The sequence below is a fragment of the Sapajus apella genome, unplaced genomic scaffold (genome assembly GCF_009761245.1).
Source record: "Sapajus apella isolate SASKATOON/1434 unplaced genomic scaffold, GSC_monkey_1.0 scaffold46, whole genome shotgun sequence".
Classification (NCBI taxonomy): Eukaryota; Metazoa; Chordata; class Mammalia; order Primates; family Cebidae; genus Sapajus; species Sapajus apella.
In genome coordinates this window covers 2,525,875-2,553,104 of record NW_022436986.1, presented here as the reverse complement: position 1 = coordinate 2,553,104, position 27,230 = coordinate 2,525,875, and the positions used below count along the sequence as shown (strand labels likewise).

Sequence of the window (27,230 nt, the reverse complement as noted above, 5' to 3'; positions counted from 1 at the left end):
TCTTCAAAGCACATGTTTCTACCACAATACCATATTGCCTTTCTAGGAGTTAGGTAGGAAGAATGATGGAGCCATCATTTTCCTCCAGCACAAAATTTGGCAAACCCAGAATTCCCATATTCTACACATCTTTGATTATGTTGTATTCCAATAGAGCTACAGAGAAACAAAGCAGTGCTTGATTGATCATATAAATTATGGTGGAATCTGAACTGAAAGAGTGTTGAACACTTTAGAAAACCTATGTACAAAACATGCTGCTGGGAATAATTCTTTATTGCTGGATTTCCTGGCTTACTGGGGCTGGGAATTGGCTCGTACAGGGAACGAAGTAAACTCTATGTTTGGTACAGAGAATGGGATCAAGGCTACTAGAGAATAAGAACTGGGCTCCAGAGCAGGATTCAGATATTCGGATATATCCCTGGAGGACATGACCATCGTCCCTTCTGTGGTTCTCCTATGTACCCAGTAATTTGCACTACCAAGATACTGTCACTACAATAAATGGGACCACAGACTCATATCAACAAAAGACCATTTTAAGAAGCAAAAATCTGGTTGATATAACCACCTCCCTACCTTTCCCACATTTCCCTTTTCTAAGGGAAACGGACAATATTCAAGGTTATGGGAAGACAATTTTCGATAACAAAGAAACCAAAGAAGGGATGAGATATGCACAACTAACGAAAATATTAATAACAAATTGTTGTAAAAATTTTACATCATCACTTAGAGTAAGTAGGGAAAGCTTTACAAAGGAAGTATTGGTTGAGCTGGCTTTGAAGGCTGGTTGAATTTACTTCTGGGCAGACTGACATGAGACAAAGCATTCCAGGTAAAGATGTAGGAGCAATGTCCGAAGTAGTAAAATCAGAAAAGTATTTAGTACCTGGCTATCATCTAGCACTCATAATAAGCTTCTACTTGAATTATGACATGCTTATTGATTCCATCATGGTGTCTTCAAGGATTCACATGAAGGTGCCTAGCAGGGTTTAGCTATATGCAACACACAGGTATCCAAAAAAGGCCTTTTCCCTGCCTTTCACTGAACACTCTTTTTATTTTTATTTATTTTTATTTTTATTTTTTTTGAGACGGAGTTTCGCTCGTTACCCAGGCTGGAGCGCAATGGTGTGATCTCGGCTCACCGCAACCTCTGCCTCCTGGGTTCAGGCAATTCTCCTGCCTCAGCTTCCTGAGTAACTGGGATTACAGGCACGCGCCACCATGCCCAGCTAATGTTTTGTATTTTTAGTAGAGACGGGGTTTCACCATGTTGACCAGGATGGTCTCGATCTCTTGACCTCGTGATCCACCCGCCTCAGCCTCCCAAAGTGCTGGGACTACAGGCTTAAGCCACCGCGCCTGGCCAACACTCTTTTTAATAGGTTCTAATCACTTAGAAGGGTAGGGCAGCCAGAGATGCCCGGCTGCCAAACATGTTATTAGGCAGGAAATCTGGATTAACTGAAGTTGTAGAGTCTAAAAGAGTATAAAAGAACATTTGGTTTAACTTCCCAGATAATATAGGAACCACTATTGAAACACTCCAGACAGGAAATTAAAAGAACTGCAATAACATTATTTTAATTTGCGATTCTGAATTATTTTAATATTTAAACAGATTGCACATCTAAAAGCAAGGTGGTTCTAATAGGAAAAGTTCTAGCTCTGAAACAAGCTGACTTTACATTCTGAACCCGTTTGTTCAAAAATAAAATTAGGTTAATACCTGTTCTGACTACCTCCTCTGAGAACTGCAAGGGTTGTTGGAGAAGACATGTCGAAGTATGTAAATATTAAAGCATTATACGAACATAATCTACTATTGTTTATGCTGGCTTATATATAACACTAAAGTTAATTTTTAATAGATTCATACCTAGATAAAAAAGTGGAGAAACAATAGGATTTTTCCCTAACAAATAGGCAATACTCTTCAGGTTTGTGACTTGTCTTAGTGTCAAACGAAGAGATGAAGAAAGTATATCCTTTATTTATAACTTTATTTATTTGCTTGTTTATTTTACTTTTTTGAGACAGGGTCTCACTTTGTCTTTCGGGATAGAATGCAGTGGTGTAATCACCGCTGACTGCAGCCTTGACTTCCAAGCTCAAGTGAACCTCCCACCACAGCTTCTTAAGTAGTTGGGGGACTACAGGCACATGCCACTGTGCCCGGTTAATTGTTTTTATTTTTTATTTTTCTAGAGATGAGGTCTCCCTATGTTGCCCGGGCTGGTTTCAAACTCCTGGGCTAAAGCAATTCTCCCACCTTGGCCCTTCCTAAAGTGCTGAAATTAAAGGTGTGAGCCACTGCACCCAGCTTCCAACTTTATTTCTTATCAAAACTGGACCAATGGCTTTTAAGTCTTAATTTCCTTAACTGCTATACTGAAAATAATTTTCAGAAACTGTACAACATTCTGGTACTGATACCAAGGCACCTAGAACAGAGTTAGAGATAGGGTATTCAAGTTTTAAATAAACAATACATTTTTAAAATGGTGTAATTCCTATCTACATACAATTGAATGCAGTAAGGTTATAGATCTCTCATTGAAATTTTTTTTGCTTATTTCTCTCTACCCAGGTCCCTCTTCAAAGTTTTAATTTATCACTCACTAGTGAGCAATCAAAGACTTTGGGAAAGTTACTAGATATGACTACATTTTTTTAAAATTGGAAAACAACAGCAAAAATACCTACCTCTCTTCACAAAGCTGAAGTGAGGAGTGAAGGGCTACATGAGTTAAAGAATATGAAACCCATAAAGTACATTTATGTCTACCTACATATGTTATCTAAAAAGTCTGAACTCACAGAAGTAGAGAGTAAAGTGGTGGTTACCAGGAGTTTGGTGGAGAGGGGGTTGGGGAGATGTTTGTCAAAGATAACAAAATTTCAGTTAGGAAGTTCAACATATCTGTTATATGACATGGTGAGTACAGTTAATAACAATAGAGTGTATTCTTAAAAATTGCCAAGAGAGTAGTTTTTAAGTGTTCCCATCACAAAAAAACAGGTATGTGAGGTAATACATATGGTAATTATCTCAATTTAGCCATTCCACAATATATACAGTCATCCCATAGGATCCAGAGGTTCCAGGATGCCTCACTACCAAAATCTATGGATGTTCCTGCAATCATTCCTGCAGAACCCACCAATACAAAAAGTTGGCCTGCAAGTATTGTATTTTCCATCCATGATTGTTGGTTTAATGAGTAGATACCAAGAGCCAATTGCACACATTTCAAGATATCATGGCAAAATACCTAGTTTTTTTCCTGCCCCAAATGATAGTCTACACTGGCCCAGAGCTTACTACACTAGTTTTGTAGCAACGTTTTTAGTAAATGTACTCTTCATTACAGTTAATAATATCCTATACTGGTATAGTACATTAAATATTTCACAATGCCTTCATATCCGAATCATGATGAATTAGGTAATGAAATCATTATCATATGTTGATGATAAAGATGGAGAGCCCTGAAGACCCTTGTGGACTCCGGTGGGTTCAGTTAACGTTCTCATGCTGATTAACTGCCAAATCTATATATCTAACTTCGTTCTTTCTTGAGCTTGGCTCTATATTCATATATCCAGTTCCTTTCTGGACACCTCAAATTAGATGGTCTACAGACACTTCAAATCAAATGTTAAAAACTAAATTCATATTCTTCCACTTTCAAACTTGAATCTCCTCTAGTATTCACTATCTAGAAGAATGGTACCATCACCTCTCATCTATTTTCTAAAGCAACTAGTCTCTGTAAGTTTGATCTTGCCATCATCTGCCCAATCCCTGCCATTCTCCACTCTTCTGCCAAGCTGACTTCTAAATTCTAAATATGATCCTGTCATTATCTTACTAAAAAACTCTTTGAAAAACTCTTGAATTTTCAGATCATCTTATAAATCCCTTCATAATCTGGTCTCACTTTACCACTGCAAACTAATCTCTCGCTATTTTCCATTACCTTTGAACCCTATGGTCTAGCCAGACCAAATTATACATCAATCTCTGACACAACAGCAGTTGGGCTATTTACCTGCTATTCTCTGAACCTGCAACACTCTCTCTCTTCAAGGCCTTCCTCTGTTTAGCTTACTTCAATTATTCTTCAGGTCCTAATTCAGGAAATCAGGTAAATTGGGAAATCAGGTAAGATTCTGGAGGAAAGAAGTCTTGGAGAAAAGAAGTCTCGCCTGATTTCCCAAAAGTGAATTCAGAGTCGTAGACATTCCCATGATGTCCTATATTTTCATCTATCAAGGTACTTGCCCTTTGTATTCTAAGTATCCATTTATGTGCCTGACTGTCTCTTAGGCTGTGAGCTAGTTACTCTTAGGCAATACCACATTTCTACTGCTGAACGCTGTCCACTGTGCAGGTGGGTGCTCAATGATAGTTTATTGGATTGAATTTAGTTCACTGTTACATGGCTTCTAAGAAATGGTTTGCTTATTTAATAATTTGCTAGTTTAGTTTAAGATCATAATTTCAACTGTTTAAATGTAGATTCCTTTCTTTTATTTCAATCTTTTAATTTTTAAAAATAGCTTCTTCTTTAAAATATTAGAATATTGAACATTAAAGAAGAGTTACATATTCTTTCTATTGAAGCATTTCAAGGAGAGGATGAAAATCTGAAACTACTGGTTATAACTGTGTTCAAAAAATAAAAATAAAGTTTATCTTTAAAGTTACTCAATTGAAAAAAAAATTAAGTTACTATGCCGAAAATAAAATTTTATCTAAATTTATCTAAAATTTATCTAAAATTCTACTTTGCACTCAGAATGACTTACATATTACTGTATCTGAAAGAGTCTTTTCTCCAAAAAATTTGATTTTTTGCCTTAAAAACCAAATTATTTTCTAGAATATATCTCCACTTTACCCCATAAAATCGGTGAGAAAAAATGATTTATATATTCATATGATATATTAAAAGAGGATTTGATTCACCTTACAGACAACTTTTCATCTAAGTGAGATATATCTATCATGTTTTGGTAGGCTCCTTACTGGGAAATTAGCTATTATAAATTATTAAATGGAACAAATGCTTTCCACCATTCCTCACTGCTGACTTAAAAAAAAAATCCAATACTATTCCATAGTGAAAATATATAAAAAATACATAGTGGCCCTCCACTAATCAATCATAGTAGAACCCTCATGACACAGCCATAGCCAACAAACAGTGCAAAACATTCACCACTTCTTTTTGGAACAAGGAGAAAAAAGTGAAAATGATAGGACTACTTGAGTTTTAAGAGGAAAAAACTGTCTTGGCAAAAATAATTCATTATCATTTACCCCCTCTTAATAAAGATTAAAGGCCTCCCTCACTTGCAGAAAGTTTATTATAAATCAAATCATATTTTAAAATATTAAGAGTTAGTTGCCTTTTAAAGAACTCATATGGATAAGCTATTTTAAAATTAGCTGTTTTATAAGATAAACACTCATCTATGTAATTAATTGGGCTATTTTAAAAACCATTATGCCTAAAGCAAAATATAACTCTTACTACACTATGATATATTCAGTAGAAAATACAAGATGCTCTAAATAAAAAATGTTTCTATTTAAAAAACAAGGACTGGGGCAGCCTTTTTCTTTTTCTTTAAATGAAGACATTCCTGCACAAGAAAAATTCACTTAACTTTACTCCATAAGTACTTGACCTGTACCACAAAGAAGCTCAGGCTTGCAAAATGGCTAGTATGAGAAGTAAAAAGAGTAGTTTTTATGTCGAGCTGGGCAGTAACAATATGGCATTACAAAGGACAATGGGAGATAATAAACATACTAAAAAATGCTTGATTTAAGGTAAATCCTTATTGTTTAATGAAGTGAAAAAGGAATAAAATGAGACTCAAGATGTACAGAATAGAAAATTTGGAGACAAGACAAATTCTATGGTCATATCCACAGACCATACAATTTTGCAGCAAAATGTTATTACTACGGAAAAATCCATTGTGTGATTCTCTTTGTGAATTAAGCAATGAAAACACCAGAAGGCTAGCTAGACTAGTTAATGTTTCCATTTGAACTCTGATCAACATTTTGCTGATACAGTTGTATCTACAGATTGAAAAGTGTTTTCAAGGTTTCAGTTGGCTGTCTGAACAATTTTTTGTTGTATTCAAATCAACTACGTCTGAAAAGAAAGCATTCTAACTCTTGTAGCATAGTCCACATTGCAGCTTGAATAATTGTTCTATAGCTTTGTTTAGTATGTGTGTATATAAACTCAGTTTTAACCCTGAATACATGGATCTTGAATACTACATAGTGCTTTCTGTAGCACTTATAATTTACTAGTAAATTACAAAATGGTAGTTTTAAAAACTGAGAAAGTAATATTAATATCCCTCTAAAATGAGCTCTTTTCAAAAAGTAAGATTTTGTCAAAAATAAACAGTTGGATTAAAGAGTTGCCAAAACATGCAGCCAGCAATACTCAATGTTAAAATAATTTCACAATATCAGAGTGACCAGATGATCTACAGATGTAATTTTAAAACAAAGGTTTAGAATTTTCCAGAGAAGGCCTTACTAAATACTTAAAATCTGTTTTCATAATATGCGTAAATTTTATAAGATAGACCTATGATATCAACATAAAACAAATATACATAAATTTCAAATGGCTTATCCATGAATTCCTTTAAAAGCTGTAGTATTTGGATGCCATAAACTTGGCTCAGAAATATTTCTATATTTCCTGCCATAATTCTTAACTATGTTTTGGACAAAAAACTTTATTAATCATAATAATCTGAGCTTTTTGTTTTTCTAAAATGAAAGAAATATGCTTAAAAAAAAGAAATATGCTTCTCATGTCATAGATAAGTATACATATAGGATTCCCATGATTGCTTTTCTCTCATGGCAATTCCAGATGTGAGGGGTCAAACTTGTCACTGAATCTAGCTTTCCTTAATACAAAACCATTCAATGTGCTGATACAAAGAACTGATTTCTTAAGTCCAAATTACTTTCATACTCTTGTCTAACCATATACAAATCTTTTAATTTGAAAGCAATTCTTAACAGATAAAATTAATATGTAAATGTAAAATGTAAACATAAAATACACAATTTAAAATAACCTGAGGCAGCAAGCTCTAGATTTCCATTAGTATCTCAGCAACAATTACAATACATTTTTAATAAGAGCTTCACTATGTCACCCTGTCAGCTTGGCTTTATTGTATTAATACAGGAACATGTACTATCAGAAAGAAGTTCAAAAGCACTATCTACATAGAGTACAAATTTTGATATAAGTAGTCGGTATTACACAGCATTAACACTTCAAAAAGCAACAGAAATACATACTGTGAACAAGACTGCACAAGAATACATTTGTTCCACAACACCATCCCAACTATCATGGGAAGCAAAGAAGTGCCCCCATACATATAGTATAGAAATTATATAACCAAAACTTCACAGATCCATTTGTAACTCTCTAATCAAAGCTAAACATCATATACATTTTCATTTAACTTAGATGCTAAACAAAAACTCAATTTCCTCTGAACATCATTGGGCAGAAAGCCTAGTAATAAAGAATTTGACATTAGTTTGGAAATTTTAATGGATTACATGTAGATTATACCAAAACATTTTCAAATGTTAATCATTTTATTTAATACTAATTTAATACAAATAAGCAGTTATGATTTCCTTATTTGGCAGCCAAACATTTAGAATGCTATTGGATGTCCTATGTACCTACTCCTATAACAAAAGCAAGTTCATTATTTATTCAGATTATTCAGATGGGAGAAAAAATACTAATGGAAAATCTGAGGAAAATATCAGCATCACTAAGATAAATCAACACCAATTTTAACAACAACAACAAAAAAAAAACAATGGTACAATGTTTCAAGAACTGGAATAATATATTCTGAATGATCCTAAGCTGATAAGCCACTGACTTGGGGGAGAGCTCTACTGACATTAGACACTTTCATTAGGTAGTCAGCATCTTATTTATCTAACCCTGGGCTTAAACATTTTATTACAGTAGTCAATTCGGAAGTTATAAAATTTTTCTATTGGGGGTTGTTATTTGGGGGGTTAGAGTAGAGATGCAGCTAAGAAAATCAGTGAAATCTCCAGAATGAACAGCCTGGCACTTTGGTATCTCACTGGGCACTCAGGAAAGCTATACTATAGAAAGCAGGTTACCGTTTATGATAGTTGTATTTTCTGTGTTATCTAGAGAAAAACAGGTTCATCCATGCAAAATGGACTGTTTTAGAAGATACTGCTGCTAAAATGAAAGACTTTTCAAAAGGAAAAAGTGATTATTCCAGATGAAATGAGAAGCTCCAATGTCAACCTTACTTCCTGAATCAGCAAAAATCAAAGCTTTACTCAGAATAGAAAATTGGAGATTTTCTTTTAATTTACATATCTTTTTTGCTGAGTATGTTTTAGCTGAAATATGAGAGAACTTCTAAGAGACAGCACTTCTCATTTCCAATCGTGCTTTGCTATGGCATTATAAAATACCACCACTTGGAACTAAGAAGACATAAATTTTACTAGCACTAATGTAGAAACATCAAGAGTTTAAGTCAGAAATAGCTTTTCATTTATAACATTTTGTCATACACTCATTACCCAGGTCAATACCATACCAAATACCTAGCTCTAAGTAAACATTTTAAGTATGACTGGGACATATCTAAATAGCTAAAGGTTTGGCACATTATAAGCAAAATTCTTAAATGAGCATCAAAATAAAAAAAAACAAGAAAAGCATATTTAACCCAGATACTATATAAATCCTTTTATTAATTCAGAGGTCCATGTGCTCGCTTCGGCAGCACATATATTAATTCAGAGGTCCAAGGGTGTTAAGAAGCCTAGATAAAACTAAGAAATTATTTTGTTAAATGAATTGCTACTTTTTAAAAGGGAAATTTTATTCAATCCTTTATAACATTTCAATAATAGTATTATTAAAAATCTGAAGTATATCCACATTATTGACAAATATCTATCCTTTGGCTATTTCTTTTGTGTCAATATTTTAATGTATATTCAGTGTTTTTCATCTTAGTTGGGTGGCTTCTTCTTAACAACAATAAACATAAAATGATGGCCGTTTAGCTAGAAAAAAAATTTCTTGTTGAATTCCACCCTTTTGGGAGAAATGACGTAAAGTATGCCCATCCCTATCCCAACCTTTGCTACTCTTGCTGCTTCTTTTCCTTTATCTTAGGAGTAGAAGTATGAAATGTGGTCAGATTTTCTCTATTTAAAGATTGTTTTAAATATTCGTGAGTGTGACAAAATTATCTTTTGGTTTAATTTTAAGTGACAAGAAAAATAAAAGATTTCTTATCCACAAACTTTTTAAACATCAATATTTTATTTTATCTGGCCTTTATATAACACCTTACCAGAATTCACCCTGCAACCATTATTAATAGCTGTAAGTGAAATTTTTTTTATCTGCCTTCTAACACACAACTAATTAAATATTAGATTGACATAGTTAGAATTTGGGCAACTCTCTTTTATTAACCTCTATAAAAATTCTCTAACAATACTTAATGGCACATAAAACATTTAAATGTAAATTTAATATTCCGAGAAACTAGATTAAATTTGTAACAATCTAAAGCCAGAAATATATACTGAGTTGTTTTACTATAAGAAAAACAGGACCTGAACAAAAAATAAACAACAATCATGGGAAAGATAAGTAATTACGTTTTTAAAGATTTTTTTCTGTATTCTCTTCACACGAGACACTTATAAGAAGGAGTACTCAAAGACTCAAATGTATACTGCCCCAAACCCTCAACCACAACAGACAACCTTCTAATGATGTGTAAATTAAAGCCCAGGTTTTATGTTGATCATTATTCTAATAATTGGCTTTTAATACACCATTTTGCTATATAAATGCCTCAGCAGCTTACCCAGGGAAACTGTCAAACATTTTCCTTTTTATTTTAATGTCTACTGACCATATCTGAATGATTCCCATACATTTTCATTCAATATTGATATTAAAAGACAAAAACAGCAAAAAGAAAAAGTCTTTGTTTAAAAAGCTTTAGGAACCAATCTCACTTTGAACTAAACATACAGGTAAAGCACAATGCAGTTAAGAGGCAGACTGTGTCCCAAATATACATGGGTAATGGACATCAGTGTTATATAATATAGAAAATCAACTTCCCCAACTGTTAAGGTTTGAACAGGCCAATTATTTCAAACCATCCTGTGATGAATCATCACTTTTTCAACAGTGTACAGAGACTAAGGGATAGCCAATAATAAAAAATGACAGTGTGGTGGCCTAGCCTTATAGAAGCTGGTTTTCATAGACCGAACTGAGATATATCTGCTGTTTTCTAAGGCAGTACCCCATGCTTAAAATCCCCCCTCTCTGCCTTTGTCCAGTTCTTTTACTAGCAACCAATTGCTTTCATTTGGTTCAGCCCGGTAAAAAACTCAAAAGGACTAGAACATGAAGGTCATCTAGGTCTACAACGTAGATGAACAAGCCAACAAAGCAACATCACAGGGCAAAGAGCAAAGGCATTGTAATAAGAATCTAATACCAACAAAAAGAAAAATCAATATTAAATAATGAAAAATAGTAAACAGGATGAAAAGAATGGCTGCTTTTGCTTTATGTAAATATTTAGATAATGTTCTTTTAAATAAAAATTGAAATACCAGCCATTTAATAATTATTTTTAAATTCAAGTGAAATACATTCTGCAATACACAATAATAACACAATGACCTACTAGTAAGGAAAAATTATGCTTACATTCATGTGTAAGTAAGGGAACATTGTAAATCCTTTGGCTTTTTCTAATGGTACATTTCTTTTAATTTGTGTAGAACACTGACCTCTCCAATTTATTGTATTGTTCTTGAAATTTAAAAGCAAAATGAACCACAACTATAGAGTCTTAAGCTACATGGCAGAAACAATCAACAAGCAAAATAACCAGAGAATTTGTTTATTTTTCAATCCTATGTAGGAAGAATGAAAATAATTTCATCTTATTTATAAAAAGCAGCTTTTCCAGCTTTTGTTTTTCCCTACTACAACTTCGCAACTATTTCCTTTTTATATTTTCATTGCAATCATGATGTTAATTGCTGCCATCACATTTATTCGACATGCCAAGTCTGCAGTGGGGCAAATGGGATTCTGATGATTTGAAGCACAGAAAGAAATAGTTGAAATGATCAACCAGGTGAGAAACAGTCTCCTGAATAATAGCAAAAGAATGCAATTTCATCTAAGCAAAATCAAAGCCAAATTTTCCCTTCCATAAAAGCCATTGTTAAAAAAAGGTGGACATCAAGTGGATCGAGAAACATTTATTATTAAACAGTTTCTTTGTAACACAAAAAAACTTATTTCACTAAGGTTTCTTCTTCCATTTCCCATTCTCCTCAAAGAATATTGGAACACAAAGAAAAAGAAAAAGCAAACCAAACCATTAAAATATACTTCTGTTAAAGGAAGAAAAATTATTTAGCAAAACAGTGCAATCTAAATGTTTTTACATATCATAGCAGGTGTTTTCCAAAAGAGCTAAATCACCCCAGAGAAGCATATCAAAAAATTCAGGAATACCGTCAAACAAGCAAAAAGTTCCTACTTCATTTCTCTTTGCATGAGGTGGAAAAGGAAAGCAAAAGTAATGTTACAGTAGTATTATAAGACAGTCACTAATAAATCTGGTCAATCAGGGTAGGATCAGTACTGACATGTCAGAGCAGATGCTATAAACAAATCTCTCCTTTCTTCAAGAGTGCTAATCTCAACACAAAAGATCATGGCAGAGAGATGTCAAGACTCTGTTATTTCTGTTTTCTAACCACCAAGGCAATTAGGGAAAACAAAACAAAACAAAACTCTGAAAGCTAAATAGGTGAGATTTTTACATGTTAATAATAGATGTGATATGTTGATTCAAAGGGTAATGAGACAAAAATGAGATAAAAATGGGAATGAGTTTTGCCAACCACCAAGAATTACACATAGAAGGGATTACAATCCCATTGTTTCCTTTAAATGTCTCCTCTATAAATGCTGTGATCCAGCAAACAGGCAAATTAAAATATCCCAATAATCTAGTGCAACTAAGGCCTGGCTCTAATACAATCTCCTTCATGAAGTTTGTCCTTACTGTTTTCCTGAGAAGAAACTGATTTTGCTCTCTTTAATAACTCCTGTATATTAGACTTGCATGTCATATCTCTTCTAAAGGTTAAAAAGCACTATGAAGACAAGAACTATGCCTTATTTTGTGACATTATACCCTAGATTCTAAAAATTTATGAATTATTTGAACTAAGTGACCATTGTGTGAAAATGCAAAATAAATACAAGGCATACAGTTCCTGACTCTGAGAGGTTTGCAGTATGGTTAAGGAGGTAAAATATATAAATAAGAAGCAATACCATTAATTTTAAAGAATAGCTTTTTAAGTGATATAGTCAAGGGGAAAGACATTCATTGGAGGAAAGGAAGCAGAATAGAGCATGAAGGCAGAGCCCTGAAACATGAGGGCAGAATTACTATCCATTCATGAAGCTTAAGTCTTGCTACAAAGATAGAATGGAAAGTAATTTCAATTAGGGCTTATGAATTTGAAAGGAATATTGCTAAACAACACGTTTCTTGGAGAGTTATTCTTAAGTAAAACCACAAGTATAATCTCGTTCCAATGTAATATGTTCACTGAAGGCACGAAGGCAGAGGCACTGGCAGTTCATTTTGAAGGACAAAAGGGTACCTTGAGCCTTCTTATTGTGTCTTCTTTTTAAGAAACTTCAGGTTGAGGTCTCCGTCTTCATAAAACTACTGCACACTTTGACTAGTGCTGATTTCAAAGGCAATTAGAATTACCTTTGGTTAGAGAACTTTCTTCAACAAGCTAGGGTGGGAGGAGCTGAAATAATAACTGTAAAATAGTCCCTAAAGGCAACTTCGGAGACATAGGCAACCCTCTTGAAGTTCAAATTGAAAGCACTTGAGTGATATAATATCTATGACACAACCTCAAAGGCAGGAGATTATGAGACTCAGGAGATGAAGGATGTTTCTAAAGTCAAAATGTAACAACTGGAGTGAAACTGATAAATGATTTTTCAACTTAGCCTTTCATCCTTCCAAGACAGAAAAATTGAGCAGCCTGCACTGTGCCATGTACAGGTCTTCCAGATGAGGTTTACTGTATGTTATGCATAGGAATTAAAAATCTGATAGCACTTTAGATTAAAAATAAAAATGGTAGGGAGATAACCTGTGAGCCTTGGTTAAAATAGTTCTATACAATAAGGATACTTTCCCACAGTAAAGGATCATCTCACACCTATAAGAATGGCCAGTATCACAAAGACAAAAAAACAAATGCTGGCATAGATGTGGAGAAATGGGAACCCTTATACAATGCTGGTGAGAATGTAAATTAGTATAGCCATTATGGAAAGCAGTGTAGAGGTTCCTCAAAAAACTAGAAGCAGAGCTACCATATGATCCAGCAAGCTCACTGACTTATTTATCCAAAGAAAATGAAATCAGTAGTCAGAGATATCTGCACCCCCATGTTTACTGTAGCACTACTAATGTTAGCCAAGATACAGAATCAAGCTAACTCCCCACCAACAGATGAACAAAGAAAATGTGATGCAGATACACAATGAATACTACTCAGCCATTAAAAAAAGAGTAAAGGTGGGGTACGGTAGCTCACGCCTATAATCCCAGCACTTTGGGAGGCAGAGGTGGGCGGATCACAAGGTCAGGAGATCAAGGCCAACCTGGCCAACATGGTGAAACCCTGTCTCTACTAAAAGCACAAAAATTAGCTGGGCATAGTGGTGCATGCCTGTAATCCCAGCTACTTGGGAGACTGAGGCAGGAGAATTGCTTAAACCTGGGAGTAGGAGTTGCAGTGAGCCTAGATCATGCCACTGTACTCCCGCCTGGTGACAGAACAGGACTCTGTCTCAGAAAAATAATAATAATAATACTATCCTTTCCTTTTTGGCTACATGGATAAGCGTGGAGGACATTATGTTAAATGAAATATGCCCCAAATACCACATGATTGCTCTCATTTGTGGAGTTGTAAAAAGCAGCTCTCACTGATGTACAGGATAGAACAGTGGTTACCAGAGACTGGCCAAAGATTGGATGGGAGTGGTTAGTCAATGGATATAAAAGAACAGATGAATAGGAGTTCCAGTTCTAGTTTTCTGTTGCACAGGAGAGTAATTATAATGAACAATACTACTACATTGTATATTTCACAATAACCAGAAGAGAGAATTTTGAATGTACTTGCCACAAAGAATTGACAAATGTTTGAGGTGATCCTGATTTGATACTGCACAGTATATATATGTATTGAAACATCATACTGTACCCCTCAAATACGAATTGAATATACTGTACATATTCAAGTAAAAATAAAACTTAGAAAGTTTTTTAAATTATCAACTTTTGAAAAGGTTAAATGGCACTGCAGGTAAAACAGCATAGCAGATATCCAATAAACTGTTAAAAGAATGGCTAAAATATTTTCATAAACTTATAATGAAAAACTGAAAGGACAAATACATAAGGCCTTGAAGAATTTTTGAAGCTTTCACAAAGATTATTTAAGCATATTTTAAGTTTCCTAAAAAACATGAAGTGTACAATGTATACAAGATTCTATATTAGATGATACAAGTGCTAGGTTTTGGTCTTTTAACAGTTAACTATTTACTCTCTTTAGCATCCATTTTCTTTCTGATAACAAGTGTTTCTTATCGGAAAATCTATCCATAGCGTTTAGATGGTGATAAGAGATGGTTACCCTATGCTTCACTGCATCCCCATTAGGGCTGCGGCAGGTACACCATTCACACCTGTCCTATCCAAACATCAGGCCCCACTGATTGGACCAGGAATAACCAAAGCTGAATCAATGAAATAGCTTCCCATGCTTTAACCAGAATCCTCAAAAAAGACAATATATCTGTCTGAGACATAGGTGTTAAGGACCTTTTGGTCTGAAGTACCAAAAGCCATTTTCCTCATACTACAGAAGGCCTAAGAATGAAGGCAGTTAGCACAAAGTAAAGTAGATCTGAGAAATGGGACGAGTTAGTGTTAATGCTTGAACCTCTAGAATAGATCTAGAATGATCCAGCTATGCTGAGAACAAATAAATGCCTAAGTGAGGCAATAAATCCCTATACTGGCTGGGCATGTTGGCTCAAGCCTATAATCCTAGCAACCTGGGAGGCCAAGGCAGGCGGATCACCTGAGGTTAGAAGTTTGAGACCAGCCTGGTCAACATAGTGAAATCCCATCTCTACTAAAAGTACAAAAATTAGCCAGGCGTGGTGGTGGGTGACTGTAGGCCCAGCTACTCAGGAGGCTGCAGCAGGAGAATTGCTTGAACCAGGGAGGAGGAGGCTGCAGTGAACTGAGATTATCCCACTGCACTTCAGCCTGGGTGACAGAGTAAGATTCTGTATTTTAAAAAAAAAAAAATCCCTATCTTCCTATCTTTACTTCCTTACTTTCTTCTTCTTCTTTATTTCCTTTGGTTTGGATTTCTAAAACCCTCCATCATTTTCTCTTGACCCTGTCAGTCTCCTGTCATTGCTTTATGTAGTGCCATTCTCTGCCATTCCTAATAATTCTCTGGCTCCACTGCAATGGTGAATGAATGCCTGAGCTGGGGCTATTTCAGTCTACTTAATGGTTACTTGACCTTACCGCTAAACGAGGTGAGGAAAAATTCATGGATAGGGACTACAAAATCAGTTCTTAAAGAGCATAACCTCTAATTGTTCAAAAATAGTTGTGATCTCATTATTTAACACTTATATACAATCAAGAAAAAAAAAAGTTTTCAGATGGTACTCTCAGTAACTAGTTCAAACACAATTAATAAAAATCTATCTTTATAAGCATATTATACCCGAAACGCAACAGGAAGTCCAAAAGCCAAAGGAGAATGTAGTTCACAATTTCCCAGGTCATGTGCCTAAAATTTGCTGAGGAAAATGACAGCATTTGGAATTATTTTAATTCCTCTCCTTAGAAGTTAAGAGTAAAATAAATTAATACAAACAAAAATAAGAACAAGCTTAAGACATGCTAGGCTAAACGATAATGTCGAGTGGGTATGGTTTATTAAACAGATTTTTGACTTTAAAATATTTTCTACATGCAAAGAGCTTTTAGGAATATAACCTCATTGTAAGTTAAGGAGCATCTGTACTTCGAAAATAAGTACTTCCTTGGGATACCTTATCTATAGGAATCCATGAACATTTGATTTGAAAATGAAATTAGCATGGCGATGTTACTTTAAACCCTTAATAAGCCGACACCACCAACCTGGGAATACTGTCTCATGTGAATTGGTCAGTATAAAATATGAAGACACAAGCCCATAGTACCTTACATGCTCAAATGAGTACTGAATTTGGCCTAGCAATTTCTCCTCTCCAATATTAACAGTTAAATCAATTTTTGAAAATATATTTATGCTTTAATTGAAAGAATGGATGGAAAAGGAAGAAATGATTTGCAATTTGAGGTGACTAAACCCAAATATTCCTATATCTCTTTATGTATATGTTTATGAAAAAGTTTCTCAACAATTATTTCTTGACACATCAACAAAAATTCACCAAAGGCTTTGGTTGCAATACAACTTGATTTATGGACAATGAAATTTGAATTTCATATAATTTTCATGTCATGATTTTTTTCCCAGCCATTTAAAAAAGTTGAAACCTTTCTTAGCTCCATGGCAGTACAAAAACAGGAGGTTGGCCGGATTTGGCCTATGGGGCATAGTTTGCTGACTCCTGTTCTTCACTAAGACGGCAAATTAAATCCCTATAACAGCTTTAAAAAATTCTAAGTCTCTCTCACATACCTAGATGCTTAGGCCCTATCTCTGGAAATCAATTTCCTGACCAGATAAACGGTGACAGTAAGTATAATAAAACTATGAGATTTGTTAAATTTTCCAGATGATTCAAATGTATAACCAGGGTCGAAGACTATAGAATATATAATCAAATGGACACTCCTTAGCTTCTTAAATTTTCGCAAGCCCCTCCTCTACCACAATTCTTTCAGATTCTTTGTTTCTGCACCTATACTGTCAGAACTGGCACATAAGGGCCCTGTATTCCCTTCCACTGCTGCAGTATACACAGTAACTGTTTAGTACATGTCTGATTAACACAATTCTGCACAAAACATATTCCTTTCCTTTAAATAATTTAAGAAAAATAAGGCAAAAACGCATGTAAACCAAAACGCAGAAATGTCTGTGATGAAATAACTATTAACACAATACATTGCTGTTTGCAGAAATGTGACAACCAGAAACAAAATTAAGAGACTCCAGGATTGTATTTTAGAATAGCAGAAAGGGAGAAACAGTGAAAAGATCCTAAGAATAACTTACCTGTTTGATAAAAGACCCAAAACATTGAGACTATCTGCTTTTTCTATTAATTAATTATGGGTCAACAATCACTTGCTGACCAAAGAACAGAGTACTGAGCCTTCCAGCTTCCCCAACATTTCTGCCTTGGAGTAGGTGAAATGTGCCCAGAAGTATCATTACATGGCTACTGAGAACCTGCTCACTTCTAAATAATAAATATTTGACATTGTGACAGGAAGCTTTCAACAACTAGGGTAAAAAAAAAAAATGGAGAAAAACAGCTACCTAGTCTACAACAAAATTATGTATGTTTTAAGGTATAAAGGCTTGGTTTTCATTAATCAACTTACCGTTGAGTTACAAATTTTTTGACCTAAGCAATACCATTCAGGACATAAGCATGGGCAAGGACTTTGTGACTAAAACACTAAAAGCAATGGCAACAAAAGTCAAAACAGACAAATGGGATCTACTTAAACTTAAGAGCTTCTGCACAGCAAAAGAAACAACTATCAACAGAGAGAAACGGCAACCAACAGAATGGGAAAAAAGTTTTTGCAATCTACCCATCTGAGAAAGGGCTAGTATTCAGAATCTACAGAGAACTTAAACAAATTTACAGGAAAAACACAAACAACCCCATCGAAAAGTGAGCAAAGGATAAGAACAGACACTTTTCAAAAGAAGACAATTATGCAGCCAACAAACATGAAAAAAAGCTCATCATCATTGGTCATTAGAGAAATGCAAATCAAAACCACATTGAAATACCACCACATGTCAGTGAGAATGGTGATCATTAAAAAATCAGGAGACAACAGATGCTGGAGAGGATGTGGAGAAAAAGGAATGCTTTTACACTGTTGGTGGATGTGTAAATTAATTCAACCATTATGGAAGACAGTGTGGCGATTTCTCAAGGATCTTGACATAGAAATACCATTTGACCCAGCAGTCCCATTACTGAGTATATACCCAAAGGATTATAAATCATTTTGTTATAAAGACACACGCACACGTATGTTTACTGCGGCATTGTTCACAATAGCAAAGGCTTGGAACCAACCCAAATGCCCATTAATGATAGACTGGATAAAGAAAATGTGGCACATATACACCATGAAATACTATGCAGCCATAAAAAAGGATGAGTTCATGACCTTTGCAGGAACATGGATGAAATTGGAAACCATCATTCTCATCAAACTGACACAACAGAAAACCAAACACCTCATGTTCTCACAGATAAGTGGGTATTGAACAAAGAGAACACACGGATACAGGGAGGAGAACATCACACACCAGGGGGTGGAGGGTGGGGGTGGAGGGGAAGAACAGCAGGGGGTGGGGAGATTGGGGAAGGATAGCATTAAGAGAAATATCTAATGTAGAAGACGGGGCGATGGATGCAGCAAACCACCATGGCACATTTATACATATGGAGCAAACCTGCATGATCTGTACATGTACCCTAGAACTTAAAGTATAATAATAATAATAATAATAATAATAAAAACCTTTCAGGAAGATGGCTTAATAAAAACATATACAAAACAACAGTTTACCTATATACCAGGAAGAAATATAAAGTAAACCAGTTGTCAATAGCAAGACAAACATAATTAAAACATCTAGAAATATATTTAAAAGTAGTACGCCAGCTAATATTTAAACAGCCATGAAGTTTATTGAAAGATATGGAATGTCTAAATAATTCATTCTAATGTCTTAAAACTCCTAAATGAAAGATGACAAATTAATATAGGTAACTAGTGCAATTCCAATTAAAGCCCAAAGATGTTTATGGCCAGGACCAGTGGCTCACACCTGTAATCCCAGCACTATGGGAGGCCAAGGTGGGTGGGTCATTTGAGGTCTGGAGGTCTTAAACAAACCCCATCTCTACGAAAAATACAAAAAATCAGCAGGGCCTGGCGGTGCACGCCTGTACTCCCAACTGCAGGGGAGGCTGAGGCAGGAGAATTGCTTGAACCTTGGAGGCATAGGTTGCAGTGAGCCGAGAGAGATCGCACCACTGCAGTCCAGCCTAGGTGCCCAAGTAAGACTCTGTCTCAAAAAACAAACACACAAACAAACAAAACGAAAAACTCAAAAGGGTATTTATCAGGTGTAAAAAAAAGTCTAGAGTAATTTAAACATGACTCACAAAGAGATGTTATTCCACCAGATAGAACCATAAAGTTCCAGTTATCAAAACTATGTAATTAAAACCAAAACTAACAAATTAATGAAAAAAAATCTAGTCTGAGGTCCAGGTAGCTATAAAATTCATTCATTCATTCTACACATATTTATGAAATACTGTTCTAGGATCTGCAATATGGCAACAGAGGGGAAACAAACAAAAATTCCTCTTCTTATGGTGCTTATATTCTAATGGAGAGAAAAAGAATTGAGTAGAAAATTCAAAATATGTTTTATTTTTTTAAAAAAGAAAAACTGCTACCAACTTAACTCCTTAAATAAATCTTGATAATTAATATATTTTTTATACAAACATTCATAAAATAACGCCCCATACCAAATTTTTTCCCCGACAAAAGTGAGATCTTGCTGTATGTCCTTTCTTCCCAATTCAGTATATGGTCATATACCATGACAATGACAAAACAAATATATGGAAGCTGTTCCACAAAATTCCTGTCACCTAGTGATGGTATAGTCACTGTTATGTTTTAACAATGCATTACTCATGGGTTTGGGGCAATGTTTGTGTAAACAAATCTAGTGTGCTGCCAGTCATTAAAAGTCTAGCATATACAATTATGCAGAGTACATACTACTTGATAATAAATGACTATTTTCAGTTTATGTATTTACTATACTTTTTATTGTTATTTTAATGTGTACTCCTTCTACTTTTTTTTTTTTTTTAAAGTTAACCGTAAAACAGGTCCTTCAGAAGAATTCCAGAAGTCACTGTTACCACAGGAGACGACGGTTCCGTATGTGTTTGTCCCTGAAGACATTCCAGTGGACAAGATTTGGAGTGATATGAACGAGCCTGACTCTATGAGGCCTAGGGTAATGTGTGCTTCTGTGTATGAGGTTTTAACAAAAAAGTTTAAAAAGCAAAAACCAAATAACTAACTTAAAAATGTTTAGAAAAAAGCTTATAGAATAAGGACATAAAGAAATTATTTTTGGAATTGGGGGAAGATGGCCGACTAGGAACAGCTCAGGATTGCAGCTCCCGGTGAAAGTGCAGAGGGTGAGTGGACGCCGCATTTCCAGATGGATTTTTATTGCCCACATACCAGGAGATTCCCAGGCGGAGGAGCCCGACAGGTCGCCAGAGAGGGCTGTCTCGGCTGGCGTGGCTGCTTTACCCGCGCCCTGGCGCGGTGGTTCTCTGTACAAAGGACACTGGTCCGGGTGCCCTCTTAGCTGGCGATTGGAGCCCTGAGACCGCAGAGTCGCCCATTCATCTGAAATAGCGAGCCAGGCCAGGAGATTCCTAGGCAAAAAAACCGCCAGGAATCTCAGTGCCACTGTTTCAGCCGGATCAGTGAGTCGCGGCACAGGAGATCCTGGCGCTTTTCAACAGGCGACGGGAACACCTGGGAGAGGGTCAACCGTTCAACAACAACAACAACAAAAGACTGAGTCAGGGAGCCAGGTGATCAGGCTCGGCTGGTCCCAACCCCTCCCCCCCCCCACATACACACATAAAACAGTAATTAAAAACGCTCTGGGTTAAGAGTTTCACAGAAAGCACAGCTGAACCCGGGACAGTCCGGCTCTGTGGGGGAGGGGCGTCCACCATTACGATGACATTCCACCACTACGGAGACATGACCATCGCTGAGGCAGCCCGCCATTGCCGAGGCAACCTGCCACTACAGAGAGAGTCCACCATAACAGAGGCAGGCCACCATTGCCAAGGCAGTTCTAACTACACCCATATAAACAGGACTGCAGCAAAGATCTCACGGCAGCTGGGCGGAGCCCACAGCAGCTCAGCAAAGCCTCTGCAGGCAGGCAGTGACTAGGCTGCCTCCTCGCTGGGCAGGGCAGCCCTGAAAGAAAAAAAAAAGGCAGCAGCATAACGGAAACTCATAAATAAAGCCCTAACTCCCTGGGACAGAGCACCTGGGGGGGAAAAAAAAGCGGGGGGGAGTTTATGAGTTCTGCTGCAGCACACCTAAACGTACCTGCCCAGCAACTCTGAATGAACAACAGAGCTGATAGCTCAGGACTTGAGCTCCAATAAAGGACACACTGTCATCCTCAAGCAGCTCCCTGACCCCTGTATATCCAATGAGTCACCTCATAAAGGAGAGAAGAGACTGACATTGGGCGTGCATCCTACTGGGACAAAGATAGCAGAAGAGGAAACTGGTAGCAACCCTTACTATTCTGCAGCTGCTGCAGGTGATCTCCTGGCAAGCAGGGCCTGGAGTGGACCTCAGCAGCCCTACAGCAGAGGGGTCAGACTGTTAGAAGGAAAGCTAAGAAAAAGAAGTAACTTCATCATCCACAAACTGGAAGTTCACTCAGAAACCCAATCTGAAAGTCAGTAACTACAAAGACAACAGGTGGATAAACTGACAAAGATGGGAGGAAACCAGTGCAAAAAGGATGAAAACACCCGAAACCAGAACACCTCTCCTCCTAAAAGAGATCACAACTCCTCACCAGCAAGGGAAAAAGGCTGGATGGAGAAGGAGTGTGATGAAATGACAGAATCAGACTTCAGAAGGTGGGTAATAAGAAACTACAGTGAGCTAAAAGAACATGTTCTAACCCAATGCAAAGAAACTAAGAACCTTGAAAAAAGATATAACGAAATGCTAATGAGAATGGACAACCTAGAGAGGAATATAAGTGAATTAATGGAGCTGAAAAACACAACACGAGAACTTCGCGAAGCATGGACAAGTTTCAACAGCCGAATTCACCAAGCAGATGAAAGGATATCAGGGGTCGAAGATCAACTCAATGAAATAAAACAAGAAGGCAAGAATAGGGAAAAAAGGGTAAAAAGGAATGAACAAAGTCTCCAAGAAATGTGGGACTACGTGAAAAGACCTAATCTATGTCTGATAGGTGTACCTGAATGTGACGGAGAGAATGAATCCAAGCTGGAAAATACTCTTCAGGATATTATCCAGGAAAACTTCCCCAACTTAGCAAGGCAGGCCAATATTCAAGTCCAGGAAATACAGAAAATAACACAAAGATATTCCTCAAGAACAACAACCCCAAGGCACATAATCGTCAGATTCACCAGGGTCGAAATGAAGGAGAAAATGCTAAGGGCAGCCAGAGAGAAAGGTCGGGTTACCCACAAAGGGAAGCCCATCAGACTCACAGCAGATCTCTCAGCAGAAACCCTACAAGCCAGAAGAGAGTGGGGGCCAATACTCAACATCCTTAAAGAAAAGAACTTTCAACCCAGAATCTCCTATCCAGCCAAACTAAGCTTCATAAATGAAGGAAAAACAAAATCCTTTGCGAACAAGCAAGTACTGAGAGATTTCATCATCACCAGACCTGCTTTACAAGAGCTCCTGAGAGAGGCTCTACACATATAAAGAAACAACCAGTACCAGCCACTCCAAAAACATACCAAATGGTAAAGAGCATCAACACAATCAAGAACCTGCAACAACTAACGAACAAAACAGCCAGCTAGCATCAAAATGGCAGTATCAAATTCACACATAACAATATTATCCCTATGTGTAAATGGACTAAATGCCCAAATCAAAAGACACAGACTGGCAAATTGGAAGAAAGTCAAAACCCATCAGTGTGCTGTATCCAGGAAACCCATCGCACATGCAAAGATACACAAAGGCTCAAAATAAAGGGATAGAGGAAGATTTACCAAGCAAATGGAGAGCAAAAAAAAAGCAGGAGTTCCAATTCTCATCTCTGATAAAATAGGCTTTAAAGCAACAAAGATCAAAAGAGACAAAGAAGGACATTACATAATGGTAAAAAGATCAATACAACAAGAAGAGCTAACGATCCTAAATATATACACACCCAATACAGGAGCACCCAGATACATAAAGCAAGTTCTTAATGACTTACAAAGAGACTTAGACTCCCACACAATAATAGTGAGAGACTTTAACGCCCCATTGTCAATATTAGACAGATCAACCAGACAGAAAATTAACAAGGATATCCAGGACCTGAACTCAGACCTGAAACAAGCAAACCTAATAGACATTTACAGAACTCTCCACCCCAAATCCACAGAATATACATTCTTCTCAGCACCACATCACACCTACTCTAAAATTGACCACATAATTGGAAATAAATCACTCCTCAGCAAATGCAAAAGAACGAAATAATACCAAACAGTCTCTCAGACCACAGTGCAATCGAGTTAGAACTCAGAATGCAGAAACTAACTCAGAACCGCACAGCTTTATGGAAACTGAACAGCTGGCTTTTGAATGTTGACTGGATAAACAATGAAATGAAGGCAGAAATAAAGATGTTCTTCGAAACCAACGAGAACGAAGATACAACATACCAGAATCTCTGGGACACATTTAAAGCAGTCTCTAGAGGAAAATATATAGCAATAAGTGCCCACATGAGAAGCACGGAGAGATCTAAAACTGAAACCCTAGCATCAAAATTTAAAGAGCTAGAGGAGCAAGATCGGAAAAGCTCAAAACCTAGCAGAAGACAAGAAATAACTAAGATCAGAGCAAAACTGAAGGAGATAGACACACAAAAAAACCCTTCAGAAAATCAATAAATCCAGGAGCTGCTTTTTTGAAAAGATCAACAAAATAGACCACAAGCCAGATTAATAAAAAAGAAAAGAGAAAATAACCAAATTGATGCAATAAAAAACAATAAAGGGGATATCACCACAGATTCCACAGAAATTCAAACCATCATCAGAGATTATTACAAACAACTCTATGCACATAAGCTAGTAAACCTGGAAGAAATGGATAAATTCCTGGACACTTGCCTCCTCCCAAGCCTAAACCAGGGAGAAGTTGAAACCCTGAATAGACCAGTAACAAGGTCTGAAGTTGAGGCAGCTATTAAGAGCCTACCACCCAAAAAAAGCCCAGGTCCAGATGGGTTCACAGCCGAATTCTACCAGACATACAAACAGGAGCTGGTACCATTCCTTCTGAAACTATTCCAAATAATCCAAAAAGAGGGAATCCTTCCCAAATCATTTTATGAGACAAACATCATCCTGATACCAAAACCAGGTAGAGACTCAACAAGAAAAGAAAGCTTCAGGCCAATATCCATGATGAACATACATGCAAAAATCTTCAATAAAATACTGGCAAACCGATTGCAACAGCACATCAAAAAGCTTATCCACCATGATCAAGTAGGCTTCATCCCGGGGACGCAAGTCTGGTTCAACATACACAAGTCTATAAACGTAATTCACCACATAAACACAACCAAAGACAAAAACCACATGATTATCTCAATTGATGCAGAGAAGGCCTTTGACAAAATTCAACAGCCCTTTCTGCTAAAAACGCTCAATAAACTAGGTATTGATGGAACATATCTCAAAATAATAAAAGCTATTTACGACAAACCAACAGCCAATATCATACTGAATGGGCAAAAACTGGAAGCATTCCCTTTGAAATCTGGCACTAGACAAGGATGCCCGCTCTCACCACTCCTATTCAATATAGTACTGGAAGTTCTAGCCAGAGCAATCAGGCAAGAAAAAGAAATAAAGGGTATTCAAATAGGAAAGGAGGAAGTCAAATTGTCTCTATTTGCAGACAACATGATTGTATATTTAGAAGACCCCATCATCTCAGCACAACATCTCCTGAAACTGATAAGCAACTTCAGCAGTCTCAGGATACAAAATCAATGTGCAATAAATCACAAGCATTCCTATACACCAATAACAGACTTAAAGAGAGCCAAATCAAGAACGAACTGCCATTCACAACTGCCACAAAGAGAATAAAATACCTAGGAATACAACTAACAAGGAATGTAAAGGACCTCTTCAAGGAGAGCTACAAGCCACTGCTCAACGAAATAAGAGAGGACACAAACAGATGGAGAAACATTCCATGTTCATGGTTAGGAAGAAACAATATTGTGAAAATGGCCATACTGCCCAAAGTAATTTACAGATTCAACACTATCCCCATCAAGCTACCAATGACCTTCTTCACAGAACTGGAAAAAACCACCTTAAACTTCATATGGAACCAAAAGAGAGCCTGCATAGTCAAGTCAATTCTAAGCAAAAAGAACAAAGCGGGAGGCATCACACTACTGGACTTCAAACTATACTACAAGGCTACAGTAATCAAAACAGCATGGTACTGGTACCAAAACAGAGATATGGACCAATGGAACAGAACAGAGGCCTTGGAGGCAACACAACATATCCACAACCATCCGATCTTTGACAAACCTGAAAAAAAACAAGCAATGGGGAAAGGATTCCCTATTTAATAAATGGTGTTAGGAAAACTGGCTAGCCATGTGCAGAAAGCAGAAACTGGACCCCTTCCTGACACCTTACGCTAAAATTAACTCCAGATGGATTAAAGACTTAAACACAAGATCTAACACCATAAAAACCTAGAAGAAAATCTAGGCAAAACCATTCAGGACATAGGCGTAGGCAAGGACTTCATGACCAAAACACCAAAAGCATTGGCAACAAAAGCCAAAATAGACAAATGGGACCTAATCAAACTCCACAGCTTCTGCACGGCAAAAGGAACAGTCATTAGAATGAATCAGCAACCAACAGAATGGGAAAAAATTTTTGCAGTCTACCCATCTGACAAAGGGCTGATATCCAGAATTTATAAAGAACTAAAACAGATCTACAAGAAAAAAACAAGCCCATTCAAAAGTGGGCGAAGGATATGAACAGACACTTTACAAAAGAAGACATACATGAGGCCAACAAACATATGAAAAAATGCTCATCATCACAGGTCATTAGAGAAATGAAAATCAAAACTACATTGAGATACCATCTCACACCAGTTAGAATGGCAATCATTAAAAAATCTGGAGACAACAGATGCTGGAGAGGATGTGGAGAAATAGGAACACTTTTACACTGTTGGTGGGAGTGTAAATTAGTTCAACCATTGTGGAAGACAGTGTGGCGATTCCTTAAGGACCTAGAAATAGAAATTCCATTTGACCCAGCAATCCCATTACTGAGTATATATCCAAAGGATTATAAATCGTTCTACTATAAGGACACATGCACACAAATGTTCACTGCAGCACTGTTTACAATAGCAAAGACCTGGAACCAACCCAAATGCCCATCGATGATAGACTGGACAGGGAAAATGTGGTACACTATGGAATATTATGCAGCCATCAAAAATAATGAGTTCGTGTCCTTTGTAGGGACATGGATGAACCTGAAAACCATCATTCTCAGCAAACTGACCCAAGAGCAGAAAATCAAACACTGCATGTTCTCACTCATAGGCCGAGTGTTGAACAATGAGAACACACGGACACAGGGAGGGGACCACTACACACTGAGGTCTGTTGGGGGGAAATGGGGGAGGGACAGGGGGGTGGGGAGGTGGGGGGAGATAGCATGGGGAGAAATGCCAGATATAGATGAAGGGGAGGAAGGCAGCAAATCACACTGCCATGTGTGTACCTATGCAAAAATCTTGCATGTTCTTCACATGTACCCCAAAACCTAAAATGCAATTAAAAAAAAAAAAAA

At 36.7% G+C, this 27,230-nt stretch overlaps 1 protein-coding gene and 2 long non-coding RNA genes across 5 annotated transcripts in view; 1 reads left to right on the top strand and 2 right to left on the bottom strand.

Annotated features, from left to right (window-relative positions):
- Nucleotides 1–27,230, bottom strand: part of ZCCHC7 (zinc finger CCHC-type containing 7) — a 227,746-nt gene that overhangs the window by 101,590 nt on the left and 98,926 nt on the right. The gene's annotated exons all lie outside the window — the stretch shown is intronic.
- LOC116524700 lies at nt 285–13,541 on the bottom strand. Its single transcript, XR_004257445.1, has 2 exons — nt 1,386–13,541; nt 285–1,063 (listed from the first exon to the last, which is right to left on the bottom strand). It is a non-coding gene; the product is annotated as an uncharacterized LOC116524700 (long non-coding RNA).
- LOC116524702 overlaps nt 11,209–27,230 on the top strand; it is a 49,155-nt gene continuing 33,133 nt past the window's right edge. The window contains exons 1-2 of the long non-coding RNA XR_004257448.1: nt 11,209–11,283; nt 20,412–20,557. This is a non-coding gene — a long non-coding RNA (uncharacterized LOC116524702). The remainder of the gene's footprint in view (nt 11,284–20,411; nt 20,558–27,230) is intronic.